This window comes from Erinaceus europaeus, chromosome 2 (genome assembly GCF_950295315.1).
Source record: "Erinaceus europaeus chromosome 2, mEriEur2.1, whole genome shotgun sequence".
Taxonomy (NCBI): domain Eukaryota; kingdom Metazoa; phylum Chordata; class Mammalia; order Eulipotyphla; family Erinaceidae; genus Erinaceus; species Erinaceus europaeus.
Genome location: NC_080163.1, coordinates 26,912,450 through 26,929,718, shown reverse-complemented (window position 1 = coordinate 26,929,718; position 17,269 = coordinate 26,912,450). Strand labels below are relative to the sequence as shown.

The 17,269-nt window shown below is 41.7% G+C and overlaps 1 non-coding gene across 1 annotated transcript; it reads right to left on the bottom strand.

Moving 5' to 3' along the window:
- Positions 1 to 16,861: 16,861 nt before the first annotated feature.
- On the bottom strand, positions 16,862 to 17,002 carry LOC132537130 (U4 spliceosomal RNA). The gene has a single exon (XR_009548598.1). It is a non-coding gene; the product is annotated as a U4 spliceosomal RNA (small nuclear RNA).
- Between the last annotated feature and the right edge of the window lie 267 nt (positions 17,003 to 17,269).

Genomic DNA, 17,269 nt, shown 5'->3' with positions numbered 1-17,269 from the left:
ACAAAAGGGGATAAATAAATATAAATAAAAACGAATATACAATCTTATAATCAATAATATGCTATTTTTGAAAAACCTACAACAAAATCTCAGGAGATAGCTCACCCAGTAGAGTGTGTACATCACCATGCAAGAAGCCGTGGGTTCAAGCCCTGACTCTTACATGGGGACTTCACAATACCAAGATGGTAGGTAGCCTTTCAATGGTGAAGCAATTAACTTCTCTCTCTCTCTCTCTCTCCCTCTCTCTCTCCTTCTTTGACTGTTTGTCTCTATCTGAAATGTCTTTAAAGAATGAGAAAAAATTATCCCAGGAGTGAATCCCCAGCATCAAATTATAAAACTTACCCTTCAAAAATCGTCAAAAAGATATCCAACCTCACTAGTAATTGAATGAAGAAATAGGAAATTAAATCTCTCTAACTTCAGATTCTTCACTCAAAATAGATAAATCCTGACTCATAGATCTGAATTAAGGAAATATATATATATATATATATGTATATATATATATATATATATATATATAATCTGTAATATGCTAATGCAGTGCTCACTATATAAATTCAATAAATGGTAACACAATTAAACTTGGAAAAACACATCCGAGTCAATTTTCCAAGTGAAAACTCACATAGTTTACGGCATAAATACCTTCAAGATCTGAAATCCTGCTACAGAGGTGAAGTAGACACTACCTCATGCTTCTCACCTGGTAGCTTTAAGGTCTCTGTATGCAACCAAAATGTACAAAAAAGAAAGGTACAGTATGCCCTGAGACAGGCCACGCACCACCAGAGAAAAGAATTTTCTGTTATGTTTGCCTATTTCCACAGGAAGTCTATAATAGCAGAACAATTTGTGTTTCTGCATCTTATAAGGCACCTAGAAATTCTCGCTTCCTAAATTCACCAAGGAATGAAATTTCCACACTATGAAAATCTCACACTTTTAACAAGCACCAATAGACACTATTCATTAGTAGTTCAATACAACGTTAGAAGACGGGAGAGGGATTTAGATAGCGCCAGAAAGCATGAGGAGTTGTTGTAGAGCTGTGCTGGTTTCTCTCCTGAGTCAAAACTTCTCATTAAAATAAATGAGCCTACTCATGGGAGTGAGAGGGAAGATAAAATTTGGGAGGGTGTCAAAAGGCGAGTGTAATTCAATTCTTATGCATCAGAAGGAACTTTTGTTCTGCATCATCCAGAGCCCTGGATCATAGTCAACTCACCTCTCCTTCCTCATGTTCTTATTAAATGTATTCTCTCCATCTGTGTTCAAGTTCATTTTTTCCAAGGCATTATTATTTTTTTTTCTTTTTAATAAAGACACAGAAACAGAGAGTATGAAAGAGACTACAGCATCATAGCTTCCTTCAAAGTAGTGGAGGCCGGGCTCAAAACTGTGTCACACACATGGCAAAGCAGCTCATTTTTCTGTGAGCTGTTTTTCCAGCCCTATGTGACTTGAGTTTTCACCAAATTTTCTTTTCTCCAGCTAAAGTTGAGCTGAGTTGAAGGCAGAGGATAAAGGATTTGGTTCTTGCTTTTTAGATCCACCCAAAATATTTTTTAAAGATTTTTTAAGTTGGGGGCCAGGTGATGGCATACTCCCTTAAGCGAACATAGTACTAAGCACAAGGACCTGCAGAGGGATCCGAATTCAAGTCCCAGATCCCCACCTGCAGGGAGGACGCTTCACAAGCAGCAAAGCAAGTTTGCAAGTGCCTAGCTCTCTCTCTCTATCTATCTATCTATCTACCTATCTATTTATCTATCTCTATCTACAACATGTATCTATCTCCCCCTCCTCTCTCAATTTCTGTCTATCCTATCCAATAAAATGGGAGGGGGAAAATGGCCACCAGGAGTAGTGTCACACTATTTAAATGTTATTCAAAACACAATGCCCCAGAAATGACATTGATTATAGGCTTGTAGCCCTTCTTGGTGTAATGAAAACAATTCAGTGCAGCTGTGAGAATCTCACAGCTTTGCAGGTTAAAGTTTAGTGAGACTCTGTTCTTGTTGATCTCTGACAGATCATTCCAGATAAATGGACTGCAACATTTTCCCACATTTTGAGTCAAACAAATGTTTCTATGGACTGATTCTACCTTGTGTTTGAGGCTGGGGACTGTCAACAGACAAAAAGGGAATTCCAAGCCACTCTGACACTCTGATGTGATATTTTTATATTCATTCTTTCTCTCTCTCTCTCTCTCTCTCTCTCTCCCTATGCAGCTCCAATACTATAATCAAAGCTCAGATGCCAGGACACTGTTCTAAGGTGACACACAAGTATGACTTTTACAGAGGGGATATGAGTAATTACTTAACAAGCAAGTGCATAAGGCCATTGAGCTGAAAGCATGAGATTGTTTAAATTATTTTTTTAATAAAAGGAAGCATATCTCTCCCTCTCCCTCTCGCTCTCCCTCTCCCTCTCTCTCTCCCTCTCCCTCCCCACCACTGTCTGGCAAGACAATGCCTTGATCCTGTCATCTACCTTCAGCAATCATTCACTCAATCATTACCTGCACTGCATGCTGCACCCTCAGGAAACAAACAAACAAAAAAACACCTGTGAACATTGTTTGACAAATTGATCGCTAAATGAGCCATTAGCTGAAGGGGCTTTCCAATTGCCTCTAGGAAGCCAGAGCACTTGCAAAATAAAAATGCTTACAGATGCAAAGCAAAGCAGAGATTAGAAAGCCTGAAATGAACTATGGTCTCAGTGATGGGGGTGGGGCGGGGGGGGGGGGGAAGCCCAGTGGCTGCAAGTGGGGGTGGCGGATACTAAGCCACAATGCATTTTTGCATAAGGAAACATAGAAAGAAAATACATCATAACTATTCCAACAACCCAATACTTCCTGAAAAAAAAAAAAACCTCCAAAGGAAGCCCTTTATTAGGAGTCCTCAAACTGCCCAGTTCCCTCAGTGCCCCCAAGGGAGAAATCTGAGCTTTCCAGAACCTGAGGAGGGAGAAACATAGCCAGGGTGTGCTTGTCAGGAAGAGAAAGCAGTGACAGTAGTCATTTCACCAGCCCCGCCTGCCAAGAGCCAACAGGTGTGCGCTTTACTGTTGTCCTAACAAGCAGCCAGATACCATGGGTTAGTTTTCATCTTCTGCTCCTCCAGCATGTGGGAGAAAACGGCTGTCTCTCAGGCTCAGCATACAGGCAGAGGAGGGAGAGGGGAGAGAGAGAGAGAGAGAGAGAGAGAGGGAGAGAAAGGGAAAAAGAGAGAAGTGCCTCTTGTCTTAGCCCCTTTTCAAGGCTTTGTTTAATTCATTATTAAAAACAGACCATCTTCCTGAGTTATGCTTTGTGTGTGAGGAGTGTCTTCACAAAGGCTCCCAAAATAGCCCCTAAATCCTGAAATTCACATCTATGGGGGGAAGGGGAAAGAGACTAGGTTAAGTTATGTCAGACTGTCAGATCAGAAAGAAGGCATCTGGGTAGAACAGTCCCTTAAGGAAATGCCTTTTGGAAATCCTGCAGGTTTTCATGTTGCTGACAGATGTTTATGATTAAAAAAAAAAAAAAAAAAAACCTTGTGAAAAAGAAAAAAAGGAAGCAAGTTATTTTGATCCAAAATGTTGTGTTTTTTTTCCCCCATCTTGCATGGCGTGGAAACTCTCTCTGTGCCAAATTCCCTGGGGATGAGAAGGAAAAGCCCACAGGACTTAAAAGAGGGCCAGATGCAGTAGCTGTAAGATGCTGAGACCGAAGTACTAAGTTGCCTTTGGGGTCCAGGTATTAAAGGCTCATGGTGCGTGGCTCGAGGCAGGCTCCCCTGACAACTGATAAGAAGCAGACATCTGTGCAGGATCCTGGGGCCTCTGCATGGAAAAGTGGGCAAATACCAGTGAAATCTGTGCTGGCTGTGTTTACAAGAGAGAAAAATGCATCCATTACAGCCATGCATGAAGCCTGAGAAATGTTGGCTCTTGCCCAAGAACCCAGGTATTTTTCTAATAAAAGAAGCAGGGAACTTCAAACAACTCTAAACTCATGATATAATGGGACAATCACAGACATAACCCCTTAGGCTTACACGTTCACACACTAACCCGATCCTGTAGTAATAACATAAGCCAGAGAGATTGAATTACCCACCAAAACAAGCCAATTTCAAGTAAAGATCAGAGGGTCTTCCATCTAAGAATTATTTTAGGGGCAACAAAGTTTAATCCACTTACTCCCTTTACCCAACCAAAACATTACAATTCACATGCCTGATAAATGTATTTTTTTTTCTGATTGTGTGTACTTTTTTCTTCATGTCCTAGGACAGTGCCAAAGAGGTCCCAGAGGCCATTCCCACAAACAGGGTTCCATGGCTCTTCATAACCTCGGTTTTGAAGCCAATGAAATCACCAGATGAGATGAGAGAAAGCCAAAGGTGGAAAGGATGAGGGGCTATGGAAGAGAAAACCTTTTTTTCTCTGAAATGGTTATTTATTCTTTCCATAGCATCCTTGAATCCTGGGGAAGTGCTTTGTCTTCCTAATGAAAAGAGAAAAGAAATTTTTCCCTATGATTCTATGCCTGTGGAATTATTAGGATCACACTCACAGATGGAGTTGAAGAAACAAAGCAAAGGACAGTACAGGGTGAATTTTTTTTTTAATAGGACAGAGAGAAATTGAGAGGGGAAAGTAGATAGAGAGAGAGACAGAAAGATAGCTACCTGCAGACCTGCCTCACTGCTTGTGAACTAATCCTTCCTGCCACCCTCCAAGGTGGGGAGTCAAAGGCTGGAACCAGGATCCCTATGCAGGCCCTTGCACCTATACTATGTGCACTTAACCCAGTGCCTGAGCCCTAGGGTGAATTTCCAATGAACTGGGATCTATGGCAGAATATTTGGGGACTCAGAAAGGGTGAGGAAAAAGCAGTAAGGGGTGGCTGAGGATTTAAGTCCCTATGGTGGGATAGTGTGAGGGTTTGGTAGCCTGTGAGATGTACTGGCATCTCTTTGGGGGAAATGTGAAAATTCACCCTTGTGGGGCTGGATGGTGGTGCAACTGGTTGAGCACACGTTTCAGTGCATAAAGACCTGGGTTCTAGCCCCCGGTCCCCACCTGCAAGGGGAAAGTTTTGCGAGTGGTGAAGCAGGGCTGCAGGTGTCTCTCTGTCTTCCCTCCTTCCCTCTTGATTTGCCAAGAGCCATTCTCTGCTTGATAGAAGATAAGCCTTTGAAACAATGAAAGCCCTCGAGATAAGTTTCTATTTCCCCGCAGGTAGGCCATTTACCAGAAAACAAGTGACACAACACATAGTTATAGTTAATAGACATAGTTTCGGTTATGTATGTTGCAAGGGACATTCCACCCTGATAATTGCTCCCCCTCCTACTTCTTCTCTTGCAACCCCCCTTCCCCAAAGCCTTATAATGCCTGTGAACACAATAAAATTTTGCAGCTTGATCAGAATCCTGTCTTGCTGTCATTCTTTGTGTCTCCTGTTCCTTTCATTCCAGGTCCCAGGGTTCCTAGCCCCTGTTCTCGCCCCACTGGCCGGGACATCTGGCACCCGAATGTGGGGTGAAGAAGTCTTCTGGAGACCTTGGAACACTGCTGATCGAGGGGATAGGCCTATCCGAATTAACTGGACCACCGCGGTCTAGGAGGTAATGCACTGGCTTGCATTGATCGCCACGGAGCTGACCAGCCGTGAGTCACATCTGGAGGAGTGTCACAGTGGCGAGGTAAGCACTACCATGGGACAGGCATTTAGTAAACAAGACTTGTTTATTAAAGGACTCAGGGAGTCCCTCAAGACACGAGGAGTAAGGGTTAAGAAAAAGGATCTCAAGAAGTTTTTTTTATTTTGTGAGTGATGCTTGTCCATGTTTTCCCTTAGAGGGGACTATTGATGAAAAAAGATGGGCTAGAGTAGGAAACTGTTTAAGAGATTTTTATGAGACCTTTGGTCCAGAAAAGATTCCAGTCCAGGCTTTTTCTTATTGGAATTTAGTAAATGATATACTCAAAGTCTATAAACATTGTCCTGATGTACAGGGAGTCATGAGAGAGGGAGAAAAAGTCTTACAGGGAGACTCCCGGCCACCTTCTGTTTGTGAATCTGTCTCTATTCCCATTCCTGATTCAGGAGGCCCCACCCCTGAGGCCGCCTGCTAAGTTCCCTCCTGTTAAGATTTATCCCTCTTTGACAACCTTAAGACCCCCCTCCAAAGATGGGCCTGATGATAGTCTTTCTCCTGAAGAGGCCTTATCCCTTGATGAAGAGATGGCCAAATATCATAATCCTGACCAGCCACCCCTATGCTCTTCCTTGTCCAGACTGCCTCCTTACGCCACCACCCCTCCGTTTTGTGCTACAGTCCTCGACTTGGCCAATATTACTGATTATACCACCAAGGCTAAAACTCAACTAGCACAAAAAACAGCTTCCCTTAAAAAATTAATAGAAGAAAAATGAAAGCATTTACAATTAGTTAAAGAACTATGGGCTCTTGATTTGGCATTATCTTAAAATTAGCCAGCCAAAAAGATACAGTTTTTTTTCCCTCTACTTTCAGAAAGCGTTAAACCAATTCTGAGTGAGATCTTATCTGGCTAGCAAGCTATTCTTTAAAGAAAGAATGAAATCAATCAAACAAGACGTTCTCTTTAACTTAAAAGCTATTAATCAGAGAACCAGTACACACTTTTGATAGAAATTTAATGATTTGTTTCTTTAAAACTGTAAAATGTACCTTAGCCCAGAAAAAGAACTTTCAAAGATTTTTCTCGGCACTTCTCCGTGCGTGGCATAAACTAAGCCTGCCTGTTCCTTCCACACAGCCAATCACAGCACAGAGCTCCTGCTCCACAGATTGGCAAAGACTTCAGTCAATCATCCCCTAAGCCACAAACGCCCCTGGGGGGGGGGGGTGGAGAGGATGTGAGTTAGAAATCCAAAAGCCGCTTTTCAAAGGGAAAATTTTTCTTTTCACTAAGAATGTCTGTTTTAAGTCTGTACCTTGTTTTCATTAATGTGTGTTAACCCCTAAGTAACTAAAGTTTGTTTTAAGTTTTAAATAAGATTTAGTTAAGCTAAATGTGGTTTTAAAGATCCTGACTCATAGAGTTGGCACACCTTTACCAGAGTAAAATATAGGACAGTTTCATCCTTCTGATAGCTAATATCAGCATCAATTCATTAGTTAAAAGATTTTCTGAGATATCTAGGCATGGTAAAATGCCTCTACAGTCTCTCTCACTCTTGTGAGAATTGTAAACCTTAACAGCACCCCAATACCAACTGCCCCTGTTTGTAACAAATTCCATGTTTGACTGGCTTTCTAATAACCCAGTCAGTGTAGAGCAGAGGCCTTGCCAGGAAAAACGGGTTAAACATGATATTCCTGGCCTGATAAAAAATTTTTCATTTGGCAGATGTGATTCAACAAAATTATTTAGTGAAAAATGGTCATCTAAAAGAAATGTTAACAGTAAAAATTTATTTTGAACATTTCAAGATTTTTAAGTTACCTATCCAAATCAAAGTGAAAGATCAATTAAGTTGTGTACCCACCCTTGTTCATAGCTGCCCTAAGGGTGTGATAGCTTTGTGATAAGCAAAGATCCTAACAAACAAAGTTTAACATTTTACTTTAAATTGTTTAAGTGACTTAAAAAAAAAAAGGTTTTAAAATACTTTCTCAACTAAACAGGCAAAACTGGCTTGGGTTAGTAAAAGATAACACAATGGTTATGTTAATTAGTTACATGACAAAGGCTTTTGCTCTGATAAATGAGGTTTAATTTAAATAAGATATGTAAAAAATTTTTTCCAGATAAAACTTATCAAATATGAGACAGCCTAATTTAGAGCTGTATAGATGTTTTAGCTAACCTTTTTACATTTTATTCAAAAAGTATGCCCCTGGTTTTCCCTGAGAAAGAACTTTAGATATTAAAACATAAGAGAGACTAGGTAAAAAGTTAAGAGAGTTTTATGTCTGATATAGACAAAAATGCTCTGGTTAAAACTTTTTTTTTTAAACTTGGTAAGAGATTTTTTTATCTTACTCATGAACTAGTTACTTTTGCTTTTACAGTGACTCCTTCTGATAAAGTTGTTACTGAGATAACTCCCCTATTTAGAAAGACTACAAAAATTATTATCGAATAATTGTCTTCTGAAAAGTACAGATTCTACATGTCAAACTTTAATCAGTTCTTTTAGAGAGTAAAAAATTATCTGGATTGTTTTAAGACACTGTCAGAGGTTTATTCTTGATAAATTAAGGTAATATATGGTGCTTCTGGTCTGATAAAAGATTTGTTTTGGCAAATCCTGATTTAACAAAATTAGTATTTTGAACATTTAAGCTATGAGGTTTTATTTTAGCCTTTTAAGTTGCCATATTAGAGTTCTAAAGAGCAAAATCTATTAAGAGTTTTATATCTATGCTTACTCATAATAGCCTTGTGATGAGTGAAGATCTTAGTAAACTAAGTTATAGTATTGTACTTAAACTGTCTAATCAGTTTAAAATAATGCTTAAAAATGGTAAACATTTTATCATGGCAACACATTAGGTATTGACTTTCTATAACATATTGGTATATTTTAATAAAGAGCCTTCTAAAATCATAAGAAAGAACTCAAGCCAATTCTAACCATTAGATCATCAATTAACTTGGTACAAGTTCTCTCCCTAAGTAAATAATTATAGGTACATCTGCACATGAAGAACTGACTGCTCATATGGTAAGATTTAAAACTAAACATTTTTCTTTTTTTATTTATGGGTGTGTGATGACTCCTAAAGTCACTCATATCCTAAAATTTGTCTCATTTTTTTTACAAGCCTCTTAAAATTGTAACACTTGACCTGCCATAGTGAGAGCACTTTACTGGCTCCTGCATTGTTTAATTAAGATCCTGTTATTCAGACTTTTAAGATTAATCTCCATTGATAAAAGCCAATGCTCTATGGCAGATTGATGTAATGCACCTGCCCATGTTTAGTAAACAAAAACTTTTTTTTTCTCAGTTGGTATTTTTTCCAAATTTATGTGGGCTATAGCTCAAACAAGAAAAAGCTCAAAAACCTTAAGAGCCATATGCTCTGTTTTGCTTCAATAGACATCCAATCCATGTATTTTTTTTTCCCTTTAGAACATTATAAGCTCAATAAATAAATAAAAAAGAAGGGGAATGCACCCCCCAGTATTCAGTTGGCTAAAGTGTCAATGAAGTAACTATACTAAGCCTTTTTAATATTTACAAAAATTTGAATTTTCCATTTATTATATCTCATTGGCAAAGCCAATGAGACATATTCTTTTTCTTTTTTCAACACTGGATGTCCATGTTTGTTTTCCTTTTATTATGGTGGATGACATTATTGCTCTTGCAAAATCCACAGTCCCTGTTGGCAAGTCCTTACCACAAAGGACGCCATGGCAGTATAGACTCCAGCTACCTCACCAGCCTATCCAAGTCTTCTCTTTCTGCTGACCTACCATTGCTGACTTCATCTTTGCATGTTTATTGACTGCTCACTTTTCTCAAAATATTCTTCATGTTCAAGGAACCTCACCTAATGTGTATGCACCTCCTCTGTGTTTTGGTACAACACCATAATATATTTTCATGTCAATTCTTCTCTCCATGGTCCTTGACTCCTAGTTCTGCTTGTTCCACAGCTGACCCTCTATGAAGAAAAAAATTTCATCAGTTGGCGCTGACGACCACCAGAGGACCAGATGCTCTGTGTTTCTTCCCCTGGACATCACATCTACTGACTGCTTCCCTTAGACTTGCTGGTGGCACGCTAGGACACTCTATATATATTCCTCCCATGAATTTTCTGACAAATTACAACAGGTTATAGACTCCACCACAAATAGTCTTGAGTCACTACAGAGCCCCTTATGGGACCCTTTATTAGTCTTTTATTAATGATTATCTTAGGACCCTTTATTTTCAATAAGATTACTGATTTTATAAAATGGCAGATTGACTCCTTGGCATCAAAACCCTTACAAATACATTATCATAGACTTGATTTGGCTGACAGAAGCCTGGCTGAACCTGAGGGTGACAGACCTCCCTTTCGGATGGCATAAAACTCAGAATTATGCATTGAGACATCCAACCTTGGCAGGGCAAGGACACCAGTAAGGGGTGCGAGGCTAAGCACTGCAGGGGGAGGACCCTATATAGTCCGCCTCTGAGTCCCCCATGAAGCAAACCTGATTTGCATGGAGGTTGGTGTCAGCAATAAAAATTTTGTGCCTTGAAGTTCTCTTCACCCTGGAAACCTTGGCTCTGCCTCCCCTCCCTAAAAGACACCAAGAGCCTTATAAGATGTGGGAAGATTGGTTCTATATCTACCCCGCAGGAGGAATCAGGTCAATACTTCTCCCCTCTGGTTAATGCCAACCAAATATGCTGTTAAGGTCTCTACCCCTCACCCTCAATTTCCTGCCTCAGTTAAATTGAAAAGAAGGGAGGAGATGCCAAGAGCCATTCTCTGCTTGATAGAAGATAAGCCTTTGAAACAATGAAAGCCCTCAAGATAAGTTTCTATTTCCCCACAGGTAGGCCATTTACCAGAAAACAAGTGACACAACACATAGTTATAGTTAATAGACATAGTTTCGGTTATGTATGTTGCAAGGGACATTCCACCCTGATAATTGCTCCCCCTCCTCCTTCTCCTCTTGCAACCCCCCTTCCCCAAAGCCTTATAATGCCTGTGAACACAATAAAATTTTGCAGCTTGATCAGAATCCTGTCTTACTGTCATTCTTTGTGTCTCCTGTTCCTTTCATTCCAGGTCCCAGGGTTCCTAGCCCCTGTTCTCGCCCCGCTGGCTGGGACATTGATTCATGGTTGTTTTTATCCAATAAATAAATATATACATATATATTTTTAAAATGTACCCTTATTACAACAATCCTGTAGATCAATGGTCTCTCCATAGATGATACTGACTCTGGCAGGGAAGGAGTGCAAATTATATATGTATATAAAAGAATAAATTGAAATGAATGCTAAGTAACTCATTGAATGGTATAGAATATAGACCTTTCACAAAGTGCAAGGACCATTGGAAGGATCCCGGTTGGAGTTCAGGATCCCCACCTGCAGGGGAGTCCCTTCACAGGTGGTGAAGCAGGTCTGCAGGTGTCTATCTTTATCTCTGGACTTTTACATATCAACAACGTCTTTTTAACCTTTTGTTACACTCATTCAAGATGGAGACACACCCTAGGTGTGCACAGGAAAGAAAACCTCAGGCATGAGAATAATTAGCATAGCCATTGTGTAATCTACCATTTCTAATAGAGAAAGTAATCAAGAGTTTTACATATCAACAAGTCTATTTAACCTTTTGTTACACCCATTCAAGATGGAGACACACCCTAGGTGTGTGCAGGTCTTGTTTAGACCAATTTAGTTAAAATATATTGATTGTTAACTAATTTTTACCTCAGACTTTAAATGTAAGTTAATTTTATCTTTATGAGAATTACATTGAAAACCTTTTTCATTTAACTTTGCCTAGTAAGAATTTAGCCTTAAAGTTACTGTTTACCAAACTTTAAACACACACATAAACATGGTCATTAATACACAAGGAGAGAAACCTTTGTTACAAAGACATGTCATTTTAAACCCGAGTTTAGATCTGTACTGTCTTAGTTGTTGGGGGGGTCACCATCCGGAGGTGGCCTCCCGCGCAGCTCCACTTCAAGGAATTGCAGGTTGCGATCTCTGCACGAATCTCTGCGTACTCCAGCTTGTCTGCCTTCAGACCGGAGCTGAGGATCTCGGCCAGGGTGCCCAGTTTCGGCAGGGAGCCCGGGGGGTCCGGGAGGTCCAGGATCTGTATAGAATTCATAGCCCGAGGGCAGGCGGGACAGCCTTGTAGAAGGCGCGGGCCGAGGTGCCCAGGGGTGGCGGCCTTGATAGGCCACCGCAGCCCTGCCCCATGGCCCTGCCATGTCTGCTGCCTTGTTCCATGGCCCTGTCATATCTGCTGCCCTGCTCGCAGTGGCTGAGCAGCGTGGAGGGATCCTGTGCCCAGTGCCCTGCGCCACGTGGTGGAGAGCCGGCTCCTGTGGGCTGGCCTGCATGCTGGCATTGGGCTCCTGCGTGCTGGCATCAGGCTCCTGTGTGCTGGTGTTGGGCTCCTGTGTGTTGGCATCGGGCTCCTGCATGCTGGCGTTGGCCTCCTGCGGGCTGCGGGGCTGCGGGGCTGCGGGCGCGGTGCGTGGGGTTGTTTGGGCGCGGCCAGCTGGCTGGCTGGCTGGCTGGCTGTTCAACCAGGTGGAAACGGCAGCTCCACGACTCGCCTCCCGCCCACTGGCTCTTCTCGACTCCACTGGCTGTTCTGAGTGCACCCGAGCGAATGGAAACCACAGAGTGGTCCAGAGATAAATGTTCCAGAAACAGCAAAACAGTCTCATGAAGAAAGGGCAGAGGCCTTTGGAGATCTCTTCACAAGCAGAAGAGAAGGCCATAGTACATAGGTAGCCAAATTGTCTTCACTTATCTGAGAGATGCGCAGGTCAGGTCCACATGGGCGCCATTTGTTGTTAAAATTCAGAGGCTCCAGCTGGCCAGGCTAGCTTCACAGGCGGGTAACAGAGACTTGAAGACACACGGCTGGGCAGGAAAGCTGTATTTCTTTATTCAGGAACAACGATTTATAAACTAAGACAAACTAATCACCAAACAGAACTCTCCTGCCTCCTTCCCCCGCAACGGTGCCAAGCACTCTCCAACTCTCCAACTCTAGAACTCTCGAACTCTCTCGGGGTTCCTTGGGGCGGGGACAAGTGGGCCCATGAAAACTAGCAGGACTGAACCAATTTTCTTGGCAGGGGGAGAGCATACAACAGGTGTTGACTGGTGGATCCATACTCCCAGTATGCCTTTCTATTTCCCTAGTGGGGAAGTGGTCTGGGGATTGGTGGGGTTGTCTGTCCAGGGAAGTCTGGCTGGCATCATACTAACATCTGGAACCTGGTGGCTGAAAAGAGAGCTAACATACAAAGCCAAACAAATTGTTGACCAATAATGAACCTAAAGGCTGGAATAGAGAAGATTAAGAGTTGGGGGGTCCTCCATTTTGTAGATAGCTAGTAGGCATACTTTAGTTACATTCCAAAGGGCCTAGGGCTATACTAGTTATTCTTTTTTTTTCCTTGAGCCTGAAATCTGATATGCAGGTGGATCCAAGTTGTTGTCTGGGGAGATGATGTCATGGCTACAAAAAGGACCAGAAACCTGGATCAGGGAAAAGAGTAACTCCCTAATATGGGGAAGGGGTATAAATATTGTTGACTGTAAACCCCATTGATTTGATGTGGTCTGGGGCCCATATTCAGTTTAGGAGCCTATGTGACCTCTGCATCCCTGTAGATCTGAGCTCACATTCTATGGTCATGAGAAGGAACATTCCAAGCTGCCCTAATATTGACCCATCTTCTTCAGGTGTAGCATAGAGTATGTTGTCCATCCTCCCTTCGGAGGATGAACATTCTCTACTGTTGTTGATCCAAGTTGAGGGCAAGGTCCTATGGGGGCCCACAAAGGGGTCTTTTTTGTTGTTTCTGATAGAAATGACCAGTAACAATGGAGAGAGGGATTTATTTGACGTCTAGGTCCATCATCAGACTGATGCTTTTCATAGTTTGTTACTAATGATTTGTTAAATTTTAAAACATTTATTTATTAGTTTTCAACGAACGAGTGCTGTCATTGCTGAACTCAGTGAACACTTCCATATCTCCCATCACACTTAGGCTTCCATGGTAACATTATTCTCCTCAGGAGGTCCTCTTTCTGATTACTATCTTCAGTGTAATCATTATTATGATAGTGCCCAAACTTTTCGTAATTCTGAAATCCTTAAAATGGTTGCCAGGGTCTAGTTCTTGACCTGCTCTTTTTAAGAATGTTATTTGTTTATTTATTTATTTATTTATTTATCAGACAGAGACAGAGAATCAGAGGGAAGGGAAAGACAGGGAGAGAAACACTTGCACTGCTTCACCACTTGTGAAGCTTTCTCCCATACAAGCGGGGACTGGGGCTTGAACCAGAGTCCATGATCCTTGAGCACTGTAACATGTATGCTCTACCAAATGCACCCCAACCCCTTGGATTCTTTTTTTTCCCTCCAGGGTTATCATTGAGGCTCAGTACTGGCACTAGGAATCCACTGCTCCATTTTATTAGATCAGACAGAGAGAAATTAAGGAGAGGATAGGGAGACAGAAAAGGAGACTGAAATAGAGACACCAGCAGACCTGCTTCACTTCTCATGAAACAGACTCCCTGCAGGTAGGGAGCGGGGTCTCAAACCTGGATCCTAGCATGGGTTCTTACATTTAGTACTATGTTCGATTAACTGGGTGCACCACCACTCAGCCCCCCGGATTCTTTCATAGCTCAGTTTACTGGTCACCAGCATAGACTCCTTATACAACTAACATAGGCAATTTGTCCCCTGAGACTCCTAAAGGTTGTACCCTACTTCCACAATTTGATGTGTGTTATACAGTACTCACATGAACAGAACAAGAGCTCACAGGAGCATGAATTATATAGAGCAGAAGTTCTCAACCCCAACTGCACATTAGCTTCTGTAGTGTCCTCCAGACAAACTGAACAAGAATTGCTAAAAGTCAAGCATGGGAAACATGGTTTTCATAAACCAATCTGCTTCCCTCTGGGGAGTCTGAAATGAAGCCAGGCTTGCTAATGACTGGCTCAGTAAAAGTCCCCTTTCTCCAATCTTATTCCCTTGCCTGTTTACACACCCTGCACAATAAATATCACCTTAGAAATACTTCTCAATACTAGGACCCTGGTTATATCCCAGACAACTGAGCCAGAACATCTGAAAATGCTTCCCCAGGCAGTGGAGTTTTAAAATGCCCTCAGATGTAGCTAAGGCTGAGGATTGCTGGTATAGTTTCATCAAGGTGTTTCTTATTTTGGAGCTTGTTTAGGGCTATCTCACTGCATATAGGATATATGAGCCCATAGAATATAAATGTAAAAAAGTATCTGTTGATAGCTACCCTCGCTCTGTAACAGAATCCCTTCTCTCAGCGCTTATCCAGGCAGATCTTACATCAAGACCATCTATTTGGGCATGTGCATAGACAAAACTATAGTCTGCTTTCTACTTCTGGTACCATCTATCAGGCAGATTAAATTAAAAGTCTCCTCGCTAGAAATACTCTTGTTTGTGCTGCTTCCGTTAATGTGTACAACACTGGAGGGGACTGTGCAGTAAAGAAAGGGTTAACTTAGCAGGTCTAGAATGCGCAAACCCTGTTGACCCCCAAAGAAATGTCAGTCTTTGAGACTTGCCCACGGCTGCCTCCCCAGTGACCTCTGAACCCTTGGAATACACTGTCTGACTGTTGGATTCTTGGGCTCCTGCTTTATCTATTAGTCCAGGTAGTTTATGCTAATATGTGATATGGGGAAGGCCTATTCTTGTGTTACTGAATCTCTAAGTCAACTTTTTAAGTCAGGGGCAGGGAGTGGGGGCGGGGGAAGGGGAGACTGAGTAGCCCAGAGCAGTAACAGAGTGCTGCATGCCCATGTGACATATACCTGATCACCACAACTCCTCAGGTCAGCTTCCTCAGACTGGCAACACTTCACACATATTGTCACACATCATCACTGAGAAGTGAACATGTCCCTGTGCATTTCTGATGGGTGGGAGCCTGGGAGTTCAGGCCTGGTTTCTCTTAAAGTTCTCTTAAACTTCCCCTGTGTGTTTTGTGCTTTTCTTCTTTGCTGATGGTTGAAAATGTATGCTTGGTTTTTTTTTGTTTGTTGTTTGTTTGTTTGTATGGGATAGATAGACATATGAGAGGCAAAGAGAGAGAGAGATGGAGAGAGGGAGAGGAGAGAAAGAGAGAGAGAGAGAGAAACACAGCAGAGCACATACAGTGCCATGGATTATACCAGGAGCCTCTTCCATAAAAGTCCTATGTTCTTCCCAAAGAGATAAAGAATAGGAAAGCTCCCAGTTGAGGGGATGGGATACGGAACCCTGGTGGTGGGAAATGTGTAGAATTTTACCCCTCTTATCCTACGGTTTTGTCGATATTTTCTATTTTACAAATAAATCAAATTTAATTTAAAAAGTCCTATGTTCTATCAGTTGAACTATTTTCCCAGCCACCCCTTGGAGGATTTTTGGTATATAATTCTTTAATATTTTATTTATTTTCTTATATTTTAATAGAGACAGAGAGATTGAGACGAGAGGAGAAAGAGAAGGAGCGAGAAACCTACAGCACTACCTCACTGTCCGTGAAGCTTTCCCTGCAGGTAGGGACCAGGAGCTTGAACCCAGGTCCATCTGTATTATCATGTGTGAGCATTAGTAGGTATACTACCCCCCCCAGCCCTTTTGGTATGTGTTCTTTCTTGTAATAAACCATGACTATGAGTCCAGCAGCCCTTCTGAGTCCCCAAGAAACCAACCACTGTGTTAATATTTCTCTGAATAAGGCATTTCCAAATTAAATAGTAACCAGTTAAAGAATCAACATTTGGAGGTCTACCTGGATAAGAAAATATTCAGAGGAACAATGATATAGTTGGCTCCCTGACAACTCAAAAAAAAATAAATAAATAAATAGATGAGAGTTTAGGCAGTGGTGCACACAGGTGAGCACACACATTACCATGCTCAAGGACCCAGGTTCAAATCCTTAACCGCCCCACCCACCCAACCCACAGCAGAGGGCACACTGCACAAGTGGTAAAGCAGGTCTGTGGGTGTCTATCTTTCTCTCTCTCTCTCCTTCCTCACTCAATTGCTCTTTTTTTTTTTAACAGTCTCCATAGAGACTGTCAAAACTTGTCAATGCTGACTATATTTCAAGTCTTCATGGTGGGGTATTGGAAAAAGTTTTCAATTAGCAATAATCACGCCTCGGATAAACCTCATTGGCTACAATATTGCCACTGCGCAAAGCTTAATTGCTCTCCATCCTATCAAATAAAATATGAATTAAAAAAAAATGACCACTAGGAGCATAGCACTAGCACTGAGCCCCAGAGATAACGCTAATGAGCAATAAAAGGAAGGAAGGAAGGAAGGAAGGAAGGAAGGAAGGAAGGAAGGAAGGAAGGAAGGAAGGAAGGGAGGGAGGAAGGAAGGAAGGAAGGAGAAAGAGAAAAACTAAATCATCATTAAATAAAAACTACTTTTGTACATGCTTATTCGAACAGACCCACTTGGCT